Source organism: Thamnophis elegans, chromosome 12, assembly GCF_009769535.1.
Source record: "Thamnophis elegans isolate rThaEle1 chromosome 12, rThaEle1.pri, whole genome shotgun sequence".
In the NCBI taxonomy this organism is placed as follows: Eukaryota; Metazoa; Chordata; class Lepidosauria; order Squamata; family Colubridae; genus Thamnophis; species Thamnophis elegans.
This window is the reverse complement of record NC_045552.1, coordinates 8,046,442-8,064,130: the sequence shown is the minus strand read 5'-3', so window position 1 is coordinate 8,064,130 and position 17,689 is coordinate 8,046,442.

Below are 17,689 nucleotides of genomic sequence, written 5' to 3'. Positions count from 1 at the left end.
GAGTACTGTGAAGTCGTTACCATGGTAACTCCACTGCACTGTACAGGAGAAGTCATTTTACAGCAGTACAGTAGAAGCCATTTTAAGGCACAACAGGCTGTATCTTAACAGAACACACCCCCCCAAGGGGTTTTAGAGGTATCTTACCCCCCCCCCTCCCCAGTATTTGTTTCCAGAGAGTAAGTCATCTGTGTACCAAGTTTGGTTGAAATTGCTCAAGGGGTTCCAGAGTTATGCTGGAACATACATACACACACAGATGTTTATATATATATATACATACACACACACAGAGATGTTTATATAAAACATCTCTATATATACATACACACACAGAGAGGTGTTTATATGCTCCAGAGGGCCAACCCAGCCGCCTGAACTTCTTATCTGTGCTTTAAGCCTTTTGGAGCTTCCATGCATGCGCATGGCACGTACGGCGCTTGGGCAATGCTCCGCTAAGGAGCTGGAGCATCGCTGAGGCTTGCGGAAGCATCGCAAGCAAGTACAACACATGTGCAAGCTGCGTGCATCTGCACACATGCCCCGCGCGTCCATGTGGGTGACACCGGGGCTGTTCCAACCGTACCACTTGGAAGGGACTCCAGAAACCAACACTGCCATGCATATACACCTGCGTCCTCCCTCAGGCACTCCGCGCATATGTACAACAGAGACCTATTCACCAGCTGGCCAGCAGGAGGCACACACACATGCACCGTGGAGCTGGGCTGGGGCAACAGCTGCCGTGCTCGCAGAGAGGGCGCTGCGTGCCCCCCGTGGCATACGTGCCACAGGTTTTCCATCCCGGGCCTAGAGTATTGTGCAAAATGACTGGTTCTTGTCAGCCGTTCAGCTCCACAGATAGCAACCTCTGGTTCTATCCGGCCAGATGGGTTTTAGGCCTTCATTGAAATAATACAAAATGACATCATAGTTAGCCAACCAGACTTATGTACAGCTGAAATCAATCAGATCTGGGTCAGTTGTGATATTCTGCCCTACTGCTGACAGATGGAGTTGGGGTAGGCAATTTAAGCAGCGGACTGACGTGCTAGATTAGGCTTCTGGAAATCCAAGATCTGATCACCACTCAGCTGTGAAATTAACTCGGTGGCTTTGTTCGGGAAGTCACATTCAGCAGGATTCGCCCATCATCGCAGAGCCATCCGATGCGTTCTTTCCACGTGACTTAACATGTAGCGAGAACCCACCTATTGTGGTTTTATAAACGTTGATCGATGGCTTCATCTCCGTAAAACCAACCAACTGGAGTTTGGTCAACAAAAGCAATGGTTGTGGAACAAAAGGAAAAAGTGGCATCCCCGTAATAGTCACTTAATTACCGCACAAGATTGTTGGGAAATGAAAACCAGAAGAAATGTCTTTTTAGGATTTTGAATTAGAAGCAGGTGTTAAATCAAACTCAATTTCATTGAAGGCCACATCAGGGTTGTGGCCTCGGAGGACTGGTTTGTGTGTGGGGGGAGAACGTGACCAGGAGTGGGCGTGACACGGGGCTCGTGGTGGGGACACCTGTGGTGGCCAAGTGCTAAGGCAGGACTTTCCTCAGACCAGTGGTGGGTTTCAAAAATTGTTCGAACCTACTCTGTGGGTGTGGCCTCCTTTGTGGGAGTGGCTTGCTACCCATGTGACTGGATGGGAGTGGATTGCCACCCATGTGACCGGATATGAAGATGCCGACGACACTTGTCAGAACCACCTTAAATTACCTCACACACAGCACTGGCATGCATAAGAATAGGATGTAAACTTGTTTTTTAAAAGGCATCTTTGGTTTGCCTTAAAACAACTTCAACACACGCAATGTTCTGATTGCACCACAAACGCAGTAGTCATCCTTACCTTCCACAGAGGCACTGAGTTTTATAAATATGAGCATGATAGTGTAGAATAATCCTATCCAAGGACCAGTGGTGGGTTTCATAAAATTTTGGGAACCTCTTCTGTAGGTGTGGCCTGCTTTCCGGGTCCACTGGTGGAACCTCTTCTAACTGGTTCGGTAGATTTGACGAACCGGTTCTACCGAATAGGTGCGAACTGGTAGGAACCCACCTCTGCCTCAGACCCTCCCTGATTCTCATTATAATCTCCTCCCTCTCTCCCTTTTCTTCTTTTTCCTCCCCTCTTCATTCTCCTTTCTTCTTCCTTCCCCTCTTTCTTTATTTTTCCTTCCTTGCTCTCTTCCCATCTCCCCTTCTCTTTCTTTCCTTTTTCTCTTTCCCCTTCCCTGTCCCTTCTTGCGTGCTCAAATGCAAGAAGGGAAACGTTGCTCGTTTTGTTTTTAGTTTTTTTTTTTAAATATATATTTATATTCTTTTTCTTAAAAAAAACACATACAAAACAAAAGCAAGAAGAAGAAGAAAAAAAACAACTTTCCTCCATTTCATCAAGCATGCCGTTTGGTTACAAGTTTTTGTGCATCAATTCTTAAGATTAAAAACAAAATCACTGGTTATCCATTAAACATAACTAAATATTTCACTGTCGTTGAGCATTATGTATTCAAATTACCATTAATATTCTTTCATTTGTAACAACCCTTATTTCCTTAAATCCATAATTATCTATCAAGTAACAATAAGTCTTTAAACCATTATAATATCGCCTATCTCTAAAGAGAAAAAGCAGAAAGTAGAACATAAAAATTCCCATTAATTTATATTTGTTTTTTGTTTGTTTTGATAGACCTCTGCCAGCAAAAAACAAATCATGGGAAACGGGGGAGGACGCATCCCCCACACTCCATTCTCAGCTGCAACGGCCTCCTGCAGCCCTCTGCCAGTGAAAATGGAGCGTGGGGGGGGGGCACACACGGCCCACCCTGAGCTCCGTTTTCACTGGCAGAGACACTGCAAGCCAGTCCTTTGCGGTTTCCAGGCTGGCCCCATGAGCCAGTTCTAAGCACCCCATGGGCCGGATCCGGTCTGCGAGCCTTGAGTTTGACACTCCTGCATTAAGTGAACAGCAGAGGGATGGAGCTACAATTATGGGAAAGAATGAGGGGAGAGAAACCTATTGCACCACATGTGTGTGCTCTGTGCATGCCGAATAGGACTTCCTCTGACTGACTTTGGCCTGGATCATCACACCGAGCCTTGAAGGCTCCGAACTCACGGGGGAAAGCCTTGAAACCGATGGCTTAAGAAACATCTGGAAGGGCTCAAGAAAGCTGCCTGGATTTCCTCGCAATGACTGAGCAAGCAGAAGAAACCGTCCTGTTTTTTGTTTGCGTTTCCTGGGAACTGGGGAGATGGTGAGAGCTGGTTTAGAGAGACGGATGCTGTCAAGGATCAGTTGACACAGCTGAGCATCAGGCGCGCCCTTTTCGGCACGGAGAAGGGAGCGCGTTGTATATGTTTAGAAAGAAGCTCCATTGTTCCCCTTCCCCTTTTCTACGGCGGGGTTATTTATGTTCTTTCCAGGCTGCAGGAAGGTTGAGACCGCATACGTGGTACTTCCTTTCCAGACAAATGCATCTTAGCCTCGCAATAACGCTGCAAAGTCAGCCGATGTAGACAACATTTTTCCCACTATGCTAATCTTGTCTATGGGCCTCACAGGGGACTGTCGGAAGAAGCCGCTGCAATCTTCTTGCCAAGATTTCATTAGTGGTTTGCCAATGCCGCCTCCTTCTTAGGGCTAAAAAAAGGTGACCGATACAAGATCATCTAGCTCAGGGGTGTCAAACTCAAGGCCCATGGACTGGATCCAGCCCGTGGGGTGCTTAGATCTGGACTGCAGGGCTGACCTGGAAACAGCAAAGGACCTTTGCCAGCAAAAACAGAGCTCGGGGAGGGCTGCAGGAGGATGTCACGGCTGAAAACGGAGACCAATAGGTCACACACAGCCTCCCTGAGCTCCGTGTTGCTGGCAGAGGGCTGTAGGAGCAGTGGTGGGTTACACCCCAGTATGGGCATACCGGTGCCTGCCGGGAGCATCTTCCGGTACAGTGCTCCAGGGGACCAGCCCGCCCGCGTTCCTTACTGGTATTTGAGCTTTTGGGGGCTTTCACGCACCCACACGGAGTGTACAGCACCTGCGCGAAGCTCTGCCGAGCAGCTGGAGTGTTGCGGAGGAGTTGCAGAGGCATTGCAGAGCATGGTGGAGCATTGTGGGCGGTAAGTATGCATGCACATGCACTGCGTGCGTTCGTGTGGTGGGCGCCTGGCCACTGTACTGGTTGCAACAGGATCCAGAACCCACCACTGTGTAGGAGGCTGTTGTAGCTGAAAAGTAGAGCCTCAACAAGTGACATCGAGCTGGCCATGCCCATCCTGGCCATGCCCCCCCCGGAGGTGAAACACAACTCCGGTGTGGCCCTCAACGAAATTGAGTTTGACACCCCTGACCTAGCTGGATTCCTGCCCAAGGTGCGACTTTTATAAATTGAACAATACAGGTAGTCTTCAATTTACAACCGCAATCGAGCTCCAAATTTATGTTGGTAAGTCGGACGTTGGTTAAGCGACTTTCCCCCATTTGTCGACCTTTCTTGACTGTAGTTTGTTAAGTTAGTAACACAGTCGTTAAGTGAATCTGGTTTCCCCATTGACTTTGCTTGTCAGAAGGACGCACCAGGGACACTGCGACCGTCATAAATATGAGCCAGTGGCCAATTTTGATCGCCTGACCCTAAGGATACCGCAATGGTCATAAGTCACTGTTTTCAGTGCTATTGCAAATTTGAACAGCCACAAAATGAACCATTGTAAATTGAGGACTACCTATAAATATATAAATGGGGATGATCATTCATTGTTTGCACCCAAGAGATTTCAATGGCTCAAGTCCACACATTCTACTAGAATGAGTCAATAATGGGATTTAAATTGACTTCAGGTTGAAATGACATAAGATCTCAACCTGAATCCAGGAATCAGTCCTTCTTTATTTATTTATTTTTCTGGAGAAACAGTGAAAGGAATATTAAGGAAGCTGCACCATCTGCATTCTTTCCCACTACTTTAAAAAGTAATTAAAGACTTTCAGCCTTACCTTGGATTTATATCCCTTCCTTTCTCTTGTTATTCCCGCTATTTCCCAACAGATAACAGGCTTGTTTAAGAGTCCATCTGTATTTTAGGATTAACCCTGCCCTGGATGTGTCTTTTGTGCATGCATGCATGCACACACACACACAAACACACACAAGCTCCTCATCATTGGAAAGTCAATTTTATTGTCTGCGATATTTTTTAGAGGTCAGTTGGTTACAGAGCAGAAGAAAAAGCAAGAGCGATCAAATGAGGAGACCCAAACTCATTGGTAGCCGCACGTTTCAACGAACAAGGAGATATATTTAATTCTGCAGCTACTAAGATTGTTGGAAGAGCAGACACAAAAACAGCCTGGGAAGTGATTGAAGCCTGGGAAACAGGCCGCTCCCTCATCAGTCAACAAGATTGCTGAATTACTACCAGCTTATCAAGTACTTAGGACACAATGGAATGGAATGGAATGGAATGGAATGGAATGGAATGGAATGGAATGGAATGGAATAGAATAGAATAGAATAGAATAGAATAGAATAGAATAGAATAGAATAGAATAGAATAGAATAGAATAGAATAGAATAGAATAGAATAGAATAGAATAGAATAACAAAGTTGGAAGGGACGTTGGAGGTCTTCTAATCCAGCCCCCTGCATAGGCAGGAAACCCAACACCACTTCAGATAAATGGTTATCCAACATCTTCTTAAAAACTTCCAGTGTTGAAGCATTCACAATTTCTGGAGACAAGTTGTTCCACTGATTAATTGTCCTAACGGTTAGGAAATTACTCCTTAGTTCTAGATTGCTTCTCTCCTTGATTAGTTTTCCACCCATTGCTTCTTGTCCTGCCTTCTGGTGCTTTAGAGAATAGCTTGACTCCCACTTCTTGGTGGCAGACCCTGAGATATCAGAACACTGGTTTGGCAGCAGAAACGTCCCACAACTCACAACTGAATAGCCAGCCATCAACACCCCAATCAACATCTAAAAAGCCGCGTACAACAGGCACCATATAAATATCCCACACAGAACAGCCCAAAACACACACTAGAGAGAAGTTCCTTGAAGATGGGCTCCAGTACGAATCCCAAAGCTGTTTGTTCCGGTGACTGACTCAGATTGGATCCTGCAAAACTATATCAATTTTTTTTCTCCTCGCATGGCCTACGCCTGGCTCCTTCAGAAGAGGGAAGAACCTCACCCTCGCACAATGCCTGCCTTCTCGTTGTCCCCACTAACAGCCCTTTCGGATTCTTTGACATTCCCTCCCCCCACTCCCTAACCTGCAATTGTTTGCATCCAATTTGCATAATTAATACCATGGCGATTACAAAGCAGATTACAGGGCAATTTCCGAAGGAAAATAAAAATTTAGAACCCATAATGTCTGCGGCAGCCGGAGAATTTAATTGGCAGGGAGAAGTGAGGTCTAGTGGTTAAGCATTTGTGGAGGCTGCTGAGACGGGAGGGGAATTGTAAATTAGGATATTTTTTTCCCCCTCCTTTAATGGGAGGAAAACAAATGTGAGTGCACAGAGATCCTAGGCCTGGGTTCTTTGCTCTTGTTTTAAAAAGGATGCATTTTGGAAAGGAAAAGTGGTAGAAGGCGAGGGGTTGATTTTTGCAAGGTCAGCCTTGCAAAATAGTCCAGGTAAAGAAGCTAAGGAGCTAATTCTACTTTACTGTAAGATTACTTTGGTAAAGGTTGGTTCCCTTCGGACATGCATGCTAGTCGTTCCCAACTCTAGGGGGCGGTGCTCATCTCCCTTTCAAAGCCAAAGAGCCCGCAGAAGTCTCCATGGTCATGTGGCCGGCAGGACTCACTGCCGAAGGCGCACAGAACACTGTTACCTTCCCACCAAAGTGGTTCCCGTTTTTCTACTTGCATTTTTTTTTTACATGCTGGGACAAGTAACAGGTATTCACTCCATTACGTGGCGCTTGAGATTCGAACCGGCGAACTGCTGAGCTTTCTGATCGAGTCTTAGCCACTGAGCCACCGTGTCCCCTTAAGATTACTTAAGTGGTCGTTGCGTGAATCCATGTCATTAAGAGAAAGCATAGTCAGTAAACGAACACTGTGGTTGGTAAGTGAACCCATTGGGCAATGGTGATTCAGGGTTTATTTTTTTTTGCTGGAGCCTGGAACTTAAATATCAGTTAAAAACCACAAACACATTGCAGGATGCTGCAAATGGCCAGAAATGTGGGAATGTTGCCAAATGCCCAAAATACAGTGGTGTGACCATCGGGGAAGAGGGGGTGCCTGGCCGACACCCCCCCGATCATAAATACCTTTTTATTTTCCCACTACGTTGTATCTTCGGTCTCTCTGCAACCAATTTAAAGTCAAGGATTACTTGTATGCATCTGCATGGAAAGTCAATTTTTTCATTATGGAGTTTTTAACGAGAGTGCTTTGCTCTTCAGATATAAAGAACTGAAGTGTTATAGAAATAAACGTAAATGTATACAAATAACGGAGAAGCCAGATACAAATAAATATATACTGGCACGACGCCCAATTCCCCCCCCCCCTTTCAATGCAGTTCCCAAATTAGAAATGAGTTAGTTTGGGAGGCTAGTACCTAATGCAATTAGAGACACAGTGGCTCAGTGGCTAAGACGCTGAGCTCGTCAATCAGAAGGTCGGCAGTTCAGCGGTTCGAATCCCTAGTGCCGCATAATGGAGTGAGCACCCATTACTTGTCCCAGCTTCTGCCAACCTAGCAGTTTAAAAGCATGTTAAAAATGCAAGTAGAAAAATAGGGACCACCTTTGGTGGGAAGGTAACAGCATTCTATGCACCTTCGGCGTTTAGTCTTGCCGGCCTCATGACCACAGAGATGTCTTCAGACAGTGCTGGCTCTTCGGCTTTGAAATGGACATAAGCAGCACCCCCTAGAGTCGGGAACAACTAGCACATACCTTTCCATTTCCCTTTACCTAATGCAATTAAGGGAGGGGGTAGAAAGGAAGAATTAACCCACTATACTTAACCATTCCTTTCCACAACCACCTTAAACAAGAAGGGAGTATTTCCACATTTGTTTGAGTGATGAATTTGTAGTGCTGGCCATCTTGCCAGAGCTGTATGAGTCATAGAAAAACCCCAAATAATATCAAGACAGTGTAAAAAAAAATACCTATAGATGGCCGAAGTCAAAACCAATCTACAGTAAACTCAGAATCACAACCATGTGGTTTCCCACTCACTAGCCAACCCTCCTGCTTGAGAGGACATCCGTGTCCGTGGAGTTTTCTGAAAGGCTGGTTGGGAGAGTTGGGGGCCAACTGAATCTCGGGGAATCTGGTGTTTTGGTGTTATATTAAACCAAACATTTGTTTGGCCTTTGACTGAGAGTGTTCTGTGGATCAGTTAGGGAAAGTTTTAAATCACAGGTTATGTTTCTAACTACGGCTAAACGTGTGTTCAGTATGACCTGGTTAAACATACTATCACTTTTGACTGAGGCTGTTTGGGAAAAAGTCTAGGAACAAACAAAATGGCTGCCATGGGGAAGAATAAATCTTGAGTCCAGCTGTCGCTCTGGCCATGCTCAGATATTGAGGGGTTGGTTTGAGGGAAGACTGTTGATCTCAGATCTCTTTCCATCTCTAGAGGATGTTTTTTTTTCAAGGCCTACCTGCCTCAGGTAGATGGATATGAACCCATGGTGCTCTTCTGTACCTGGCTAAATAGGATGGTCTGGTGGGATTCCTATTAAGATGGATGGGAGCTACGCAAAGGTTGGTTCCATTTGGTCCGTGTCTGAGGTGAATAATTGTGTATGAGGGGGACCAGTTTTCATTATGGCATCTACCTCCAGTCCTCTGGTGTTTTGGGCCAGAACTCACTCACTCTCACTCTCTCTCTCACTCTCTTCCTCCCTCCCTACATATTCTCTCTCTCTCTCTCTCTCTCTCTCTCTCTCTCCATCTCCCTTTCTCTTTCTTTCTCTTTCTTTTTCTCTTTCTCTGTCCCCCTCTCCCCTCCCCCTCTCCATTTCTATCTTTCTATTTATCTATCATCTCCCTCTATATTGTTTCTCTCTTTCTCTATCTGTATCATTCTCTTATCCATCCATCCATCCCTGTCATCTAATCAAACAAATCCATTCTAACCTAATAACGTCTGATCTAGCACCCCCTCCCTCTTCCCAAGCTTTCTCTTTTCCAACCAATTGATTACTCCATGGATGTCACTGCCAACACGAGAGACTCAGCCTAAAAAAGCACATGAAGATTGTTGCAATATCCAAGCCAGCGTCAGGAGTTCTCCCTGGTGACCCAGCCTGCCCGGCCAAGGCCAGAGACCGTGCAGTGCAGGGAGGCAGGAAGGGTGATTAACAGGCCTGGAAAGGCCTCAGATGATGGAATCAGCTTGCTGTGAAATTGGTGTCGAAGGTTGGGAAAGAAGGAGAGGCCGAGGGAAGGCCAGCAGTAAGCAATGAAGGAGAAATAGATAGGCACTTTGTCATCAGGTAGAGCTACTTTGAAATGGGGAAAGAGGGTTGAGACTTGGAGGGGGGGTGGAGAACCCTCCAAATCACCACTCAAACACCCATGTTTGTGGGATGTAGCTGGTATTGGGTAACCAGTCACTCTTCACACCTCAGGGCCTGTTTGATTTTATGTAAGACAGCCACCTCTGAAGGAGGAAACCTGTGTACAGTGTAAATCCGACATATTGGACTTATCATCAAAAAGCTTCGAAGAAGCACTGTCAACCTGGTCAAATAGAAAAGGAGGGTATTCATGGGAGTTCAAACTGGAATTTTGTACTGGAGGTGCAGATTGCCTATCTGTTCTGACCCCCCTCGTCCCACACCAACACACTGTGAGCCAAAGATAAGTTACGACATTTAATGAACAGACCGACAGGTCCTTGGCAGCAAACTGGCACAGACAAGCTTGGGCAGCAATCCAGCACAGATAAGCCGTGGCAGCAATCCAGCCTGCCAAGCTCACAATAATGTTCTCCAACATTAGTTCCTGCGTTGACATCTGCAAGAGGGGCGTGTGCTCAAGCAGTCCTTTTATAGTCTGGAGAGGAGCCTAATGACCACCAGCTGAGTGCAATTACCTCCTGTAACTGTGCAACTGTTCTTGATGCCTATTAGCTCTTTGGTGCAGGGCATCCAGGAACAACTCACTGCTGGCATCCGGCTCACTCTCCCTTGTCTCCTCCCCACTGGTCCAAGGCTCAGGTGCCTCCTGGTGGCCAACCAGCTTCTCTGCACCCTACTCGGAGTCGGAACCCTGTCCAGGGTCCTCCACATCCTCCAGAGCCGACTCATAGGGCCCCTCGCTGTCGGAATCTGGTGGCAGCTCCAACGGCTCCTGCTGGGCCACAACACCTAGCTATACCAGTTTGCTCCAGTCAAGTGCATGTAGGCATGTTTAAAAACTAGGGACTAGAAATCCTGATGCAAATAACTCTGAAGTACCAATATTCTCCAGTCTGGTGATTAAGATGCCTAGGAACTGAAAATTGCCAAGACTGGGGAATCTTTCCTTAGATTATGGTTCCCCTGAGTGGCAGCCAGATTTGCTGTGGTAACTATGGTCTAAGGAAACGAGAGGATGGTAGCTTGGGGGGAGATTGCACAGTTCAGCAACCAAGCCCTGAGATGCTTGTACATCAGTAAATGCCTATGGAGATTCTCAGTCATCCAGGTAATGGCTGTCCCAAAGGTGCTTTTTCAAGAGGCAACTGGACTTTCTGGTTTTTCTTTGAAGGTTTTTTGCTCCAAGAAGCTTCTTTAGCTCTTGGAGAAGCTTCAGCTTCTTCATCCAAGATGCTTCTTGGATGGGAAGAGAAAAGTCTTCAAAGAAAAACCAGAAAATTCGGTTGCCTCTTGAAAAAGCACCTTTGGGACTTCTACACCAGTGTTTCTCACCCTTGGCAACTAGAAGATGCATGGGCTTTAACTCCCAGAATTCTGTCCACACATCCTCAAGTTGCCAAGGTTGAGAAATACCATTCTACATTGTCCAATCCAAGCTGATCACAGATTCCTACCACTCTGCTGTTTGTGAGGCCTGGTTGGTGCTTAGGAGTAGAGCAAAATGAGTTGCATGGACAAAGCCCATGTCTCCGAGCAGTTCTGAGTAGGATTGGAGGAAAATATCTGCCTAAATAATTGTTTTAATATTGATTTGTATACACTCTCTCTGTGAGGGAGATGGGTGGTTTTAAAATTGGATGGATGGGTGGATGGATGGATGGATGGATGGATGATACAGAGTAGAGTAGAGTAGAGTAGAGTAGAGTAGAGTAGAGTAGAGTAGAGTAGAGTAGAGTAGAGTAGAATAGAATAGAATAGAATAGAATAGAATAGAATAGAATAGAATAGAATAGAATAGAATAGAATAGAATAGAATAGCAGAGTTGGAAGGGACCTTGGAGGTCTTCTAATCCAACTCCTGCTTAGGCAGGAAACCCTACACCCCTTCTGACAAATGGCTATCTGATATCTTCTTTAAAACTTCCAGTGTTGGAAGCATTCACAACTTCTGGAGGTAAATTGTTCCGCTGATTAATTGTTCTACCTGTCATGAAATTTCTCCTCAGTTCTAAGTTGCTTCTCTCCTTGATTAGTTTCCACCCATTGCTTCTTGTCCTGCCCTCAGGTGCTTTGGAGAATAGTTTGTCTCCCTCTTCTTTGTGGCAGCCCCTGAGATAGATAGATGATAGATAGAGTAGATGATAGATATATAGATGGATGGATGGATGGATGGATGGATGGATGGATGGATGGATGGATGGATAGGCAGGCAGGCAGGCAGGCAGGCAGGCAGGCAGGCAGGCAGGCAGGCAGGCAGGCAGGCAGGCAGGCATCTCTGCATGGAAGGATTCTCCTTCAAAATTAAGCTGCCCCTACCACCCATGGCACATTCTCCCACGCTCCCATGATAGATAGATAGATAGATAGATAGATAGATAGATAGATAGATAGATAGAGATAGAGAGATAGAGAGAGAGAGAGAGAGAGAGAGAGAGAGAGAGAGGAGAGAGAGAGAGATGATAGACAGACATCTCTGCATGGAAGGATTCTCCTTCAAAATTAAGCTGCCCCCCCCATGGCAGGTTCTCCCATGCTGTCATGATAGATAGATAGATAGATAGATAGATAGATAGATAGATAGATAGATAGATAGATAGATAGATATAGAGAGATAGAGATAGAGATAGAGAGAGAGAGAGAGAGAGAGGAGAGAGAGAGAGATGATAGACAGACATATCTGCATGGAAGGATTCTCCTTCAAAATTAAGCTGCCCCCCCCCCCCATGGCAGGTTCTCCCATGCTGTCATGATAGATAGATAGATAGATAGATAGATAGATAGATAGATAGGTAGGTAGGTAGGTAGGTAGGTAGGTAGGTAGGTAGGCAGGCAGGCAGGCAGGCAGGCAGGCAGGCAGGCAGGCAGGCAGGCAGGCAGGCAGGCAGGCAGGCAGGCAGGCAGGCAGGCAGGCAGGCAGACATCTCTGCATGGAAGGATTCTCCTTCAAAATTAAGCTGCCCCCCCCCCCATGGCAGGTTCTCCGATGCTGCCATGATAGATAGATAGATGATAGATGATAGATGATAGATGATAGATGATAGATGATAGATGATAGATGATAGATAGATAGATAGATAGATAGATAGATAGATAGATAGATAGATAGACAGACAGACAGACAGACAGACAGACAGACAGACAGACAGACAGACAGACATCTCTGCATGGAAGGATTCTCCTTCAAAATTAAGCCCCCCCCCCCCCCCATGGCAGGTTCTCCCATGCTGCAGCTGAATGAAGGGTCAATGTAACACGAAATCTCTTAAAATCTCTTAACATTTGCCCATCCGGCTGCTTGTCTCTGAGGACAATCTCTAGTTTAGTCTTGTACGAGAAGCCCGTCAAATTTGCACTGGGGCTGCAGTTTCCCCTTGAGGCTAATTCTGGGGACTGCACCAAGGGCTAATAAATTTGCCGACGACGTGCTTTTGATTTTGTTTGGGGAGCGAAGGCAGGGATCCCGAGCGAGCCGTTCATCAGCTTTAATGCCTTCTGAATAAAGGATCAAATTAGGGTGGGGGGGAAAGCGGAGAAGGGAGCATGAGTAGAACTTAGTAGCCATCAGATCAAACTGTTTCCCCTTTTCCCCCCAGGGGCAAAGATCCCTCCAGAGGAGCTACAGAATAAAATCATGGATACCCAAAGGATAGAACACAAGTGCTGGTCTCGTCTGATTCCCTTACGAGGAAGGAGGAGAAATTTGCAACCCAGAGATTGGGCTAGGAGATGACATATATCATCCCACAACACTCCTGACCCCAGAGCTTCACGCAAGGACTCTTGCGTTTCCTGGGAGCCAGGGGGACAGAAGATACTGATCGGGGTCTCCACTTAGGATTGCAAGCCATGTTTTGTAACTCTGGGTTCGCTTTTTGGCATCTGCCACATTCGTCAGAAGCAGGTGTGGAGGTGAGTTGAGTGGGGAACTTTGAGAACCGAAATGAGACAGGAGTTTGTGCCATCTGCACATCTGAAAGAAAATGCTGCGTTGGCGCAGTGGTTGGAATGCAGTACTGCAGGATAATTCTGCTGACTCCCAGCAATTTGGTAGTTCAATTCTCACTGGTTCAAGGTTGACTCAGCCTTCCATCTTTCCCAAGGTCAGTAAAATGAAGGCCCAGATTGTTGGGGACAATAGGCTGACTCTGTAAACCGCTTAGAGGGGGCCGTAAAAACATTGTGAAGCAGTATATAAGTTTATGTGCTATTGCAATGTTTCATTTAGCAATTGCTTTGGCTTGGTCCCCAAAGTCAACGGCGAATTCTGTACTCGGAACATCTCCGGAGCTTCTCTGATGGGCCATGAAATGGGACCCATGCATGGAAGAAGCAGGATTTCTTTTCCTCCTTCCTGAGGACTTGTGCCTTAGGACAACTTGGGAAAACTTGGAGGTAACTTTTATCTACCTAAGTTATATCGCTGCCTGTAGTTTATATTTTTATATGCACATAAATTCTGCTTGGGTAGCTTGATGGATATTGTATCAAAAGATATAAGCTTCTTCAGATGATCATTACTGTATTTTTTGAAGTATAAGATGCACCTTTTCCCCCCAAAAAAAGAAGGTGAAAATCTGGGTGCATCTTATACACTGAATACAGCATTTTTGGCCTACCGAAAACCCACCCCCTTTGCAAAAATGGACATGCAGAGGGTTTGGGAGACTTGCAAACTGCTCCTGAGGGCTGACGACGGCAAAAATGAGCAAAAAATGGGCCATTTTGCCCCCCCAAACCCCCCCAGGATCACGCTACAAGCCTCCCAAAGCTCTGCATGCTCTTTTCATTTTGCAAAAAAATGGCCCATTTTTGCAAAGAACAGAACATTTTTTGCTCATTTTGGGAGGGAGGCAAGAGCATTATACAACCCTCCCAAAGCCTTTGCATGTCTTCCCCCCTTTTTTGCAAAATATGAGGCAGACAGAGGGTTTGGGAGGCCTGCAGAGTGCAAAAGCTTTTTTTTTAAAAAAAATTACCTCTTCAAAATCATGGTGCGTCTTATACTCCGGTGCATCTTATAGTCCGAAAAGTACTGTATTTTTTTTAAAGCTCCTGTATGCCTGATATCTGGGCTTCAACGCAAGGAATGAGCACTAGATGGCAACAAAGAGATGCTGAATAGAAAGCTGCCTTTGCTGTGCTCAGATCTTTATCCAGATCTTTACAGCCTGTGTTATAATTGGAGATTTGATAAGCAAGAGCGCTTATGGAGAGAGGCTTCCGCATTTTAAAATTGCCCTTTTCCTGGTGCTTTGAACTAGAGTTGCAAATGCAAGCTAATATGCTAAAGCCTCCGGGAAAGACTTCAGGGGATTAATTTGTTCGTGCCAAATCAACCTTAAAGGCCCAGGATTGTAGGCTAGCCCTGCAACATTAATTACAGAGGCACCATTTATGATGGATTCATCCCGTGCAAACATTCGGGGGCATTTCTGATGAATACTTTATGTAACTTAATAAAACAGCTGAGCTCCGGAATTCCAAGCAAGTTTGAAAAGTTTCGTTCGCATTAAAAGACCAGCATGGAGGTTTAAAACGCTTTTGGCCTCCACGTTAATTTTACATTTTAAAAAAAAGAGGGGGAAGAAAATGAACACTCAGACAAAAGTCGTAGCCCGGGGCCCACTCGGTGCCTAGATCTTCAGGCACTCCACACGCTCCTATCAAATGCTTTCTAACACGCTCTTTGTATGAAACATTTATAGATTGGCAAACCCGCTTCAGGCACGCACAGAGGGGAGCAAAGTGGGAAGGGAATGGGGGGGGGGGGGAATGTAGCTACTATAGTTGTGCGCTGAGGATTTCATCCACTTGTGTAGATCGCCATCTGCTGGAAGGTTTTCTGCTTTGAATTCTTAGAAGGGATTCCCAACTGTGCTTTTTCAACTGGGCTTTCTGGTTTTTCCTTGAATGCCCAGTTCCCTCTTGAAAAAGCATATTTGGGGATGATTGAACATCTCCATTGATGCTTAGATGGGATTAAAGTTTGTCAAACTTGCCCTATAGATCCCTCTATTTTAGCCCAACTGCCATATCTATATCAACTAGGTATCTATCTATCTATCTATCTATCTATCTATCTATCTATCTATCTATCTATCTATCTATCTATCTATCTATCACATCTATCTATCTATCTATCTATCTATCTATCTATCTATCTATCTATCTATCTATCTATCTATCTATCTATCTATCTATCTATCATCTATCTCTACCTACCTACCTACACCTCTCTCTCTCTCTCTCTGTCTCTCTCTATCTCTATACCTACCTGTTCTGTCCCCCCTTCTCCGCTCGTTAACAGACGACAGGCAGACAAACGTAAAAGGAACTCACTTTATCAGTTCTCGGCTCAGACTGGCTGCGAGCCCAAAAATAAATATAAATAAAGTCTCTAACGAGATAACAGAATACCAAACAAAAACTCTTACAAAGCAATGCACTTCTCCAAGTGTCTCCTTGAATTAGGGTTACAGAAAGCAAATCACTTCTCCAAGTGTATCTCAAATAAACCACGACCAATGATCAATAAATGCATGAATGAACGTTGACTCCTGCAACCAGGGCGTGGCACCATCCGTCCTTTTATCCCCAGAAGATGCCCCTAACAAGCCCCACCTGCATAGTTAATCTTGCATCCCCAAAAGACTCACAGAAGACTGCTGCTGAGTCACAATACCTACCTACTTACCTCTATCTATCTATCTATCTATCTATCTATCTATCTATCTATCTATTTATCTATCTCTACCTACCTACCTACCTCTATCTCTCTATCTCTCTATCTCTCTATCTCTCTTTCTATCTATCTATCTATCTATCTATCTATCTATCTATCTATCTATCTATCTATCTATCTATCTCTATCTATCTATCTATCTATCTATCTATCTATCTATCTATCTATCTATCTATCTATCTATCTATCTATCATCTAACATCTATCAATGATTTTGGGAATTCTGAAACTTATAAAGATCAACCGTAAATCTTTTTTTTCAAGTATTGTTAGAACTTTGAACCATCGCTGAAGAACCATTGTTGTTCACTGCGAAGTCGTGTCCGGCCATCGCGACTCCATGGACAACGTTCCTCCAGGCCTTCCTCTCCTCTACACACACACCCAGAGTCTATTTAAACTCACACCAACTGCTTCAGTGACTCCATCCAGCCACCTCATTCTCTGTCGTCCCCTTCTTCTTTTGCCCTCCATCTTTCCCAGGATGAGGCTCTTCTCCAGTGAGTCCTTCCTTCTCATTAGGGGGCCAAAAGTGTTTGAGTTTCTTCTTCGGGATCTGGCCTTCTAAAGAGCAGTCAGGATTGATCTCCTCTAGGATTGACTGGCTTGATCACCTTGCAGTCCAAGGGACTCGCAGGAGGACAACCTGTATGTTAAAACTTGGAATAAAAGTTAAATAGACAGACGAAGATGGGAGAAATCACAGTTGTCATTGATGGGAGGAATTTACGTGGTAAAAATGAATATCATACCTAAAATGATGGTGTGGGGGGAGTTTAAATTTCAAACAATATCTTTTGTTTAAAGCCCTTCATGGTATTGGACCTGGGTACTTGACAGACCGCCTGCTGCCAATTACCTCCCATAGACCCGTTAGATCACACAGGGTCAGCCTCCTCCAGGTTCCATCTACCAGCCAATGCCATCTGGCTATCACCTGGGGGAGGGCCTTCTCTGTAGCAGCTCCGGCCCTTTGGAATGAACTCCCGGCGGAGATTCGGACCCTCACCTCTCTCCAGGCCTTCCAGAAAGCCGTTAAAACCTGGCTGTGCCGGCAGCCCTGGGGTTGATGAGTTCCCCTCCCCTCTCGACTTGTATGGCTGTATGACTCTTGTGTATTTTAATTACGTGTATTGTGTTTGTATCCCCTTTTCCCCTTTTGAGTTGTTCGCCACCCTGAGTCCCTCCCGGAGAAGGGCGGCATACAAATAAACTAAATCTTAAATCTTAATCTTTTTTGACAACTGGCAGTGGTAGAAGGATACAAGATCAACTTCAGACCAACAATCAAGTAAGCAATATCCTAATCAAGAAACTACCAAAAAGCCAGCAGTAAATAGCGCAGCCAAAGAATCTCTAAG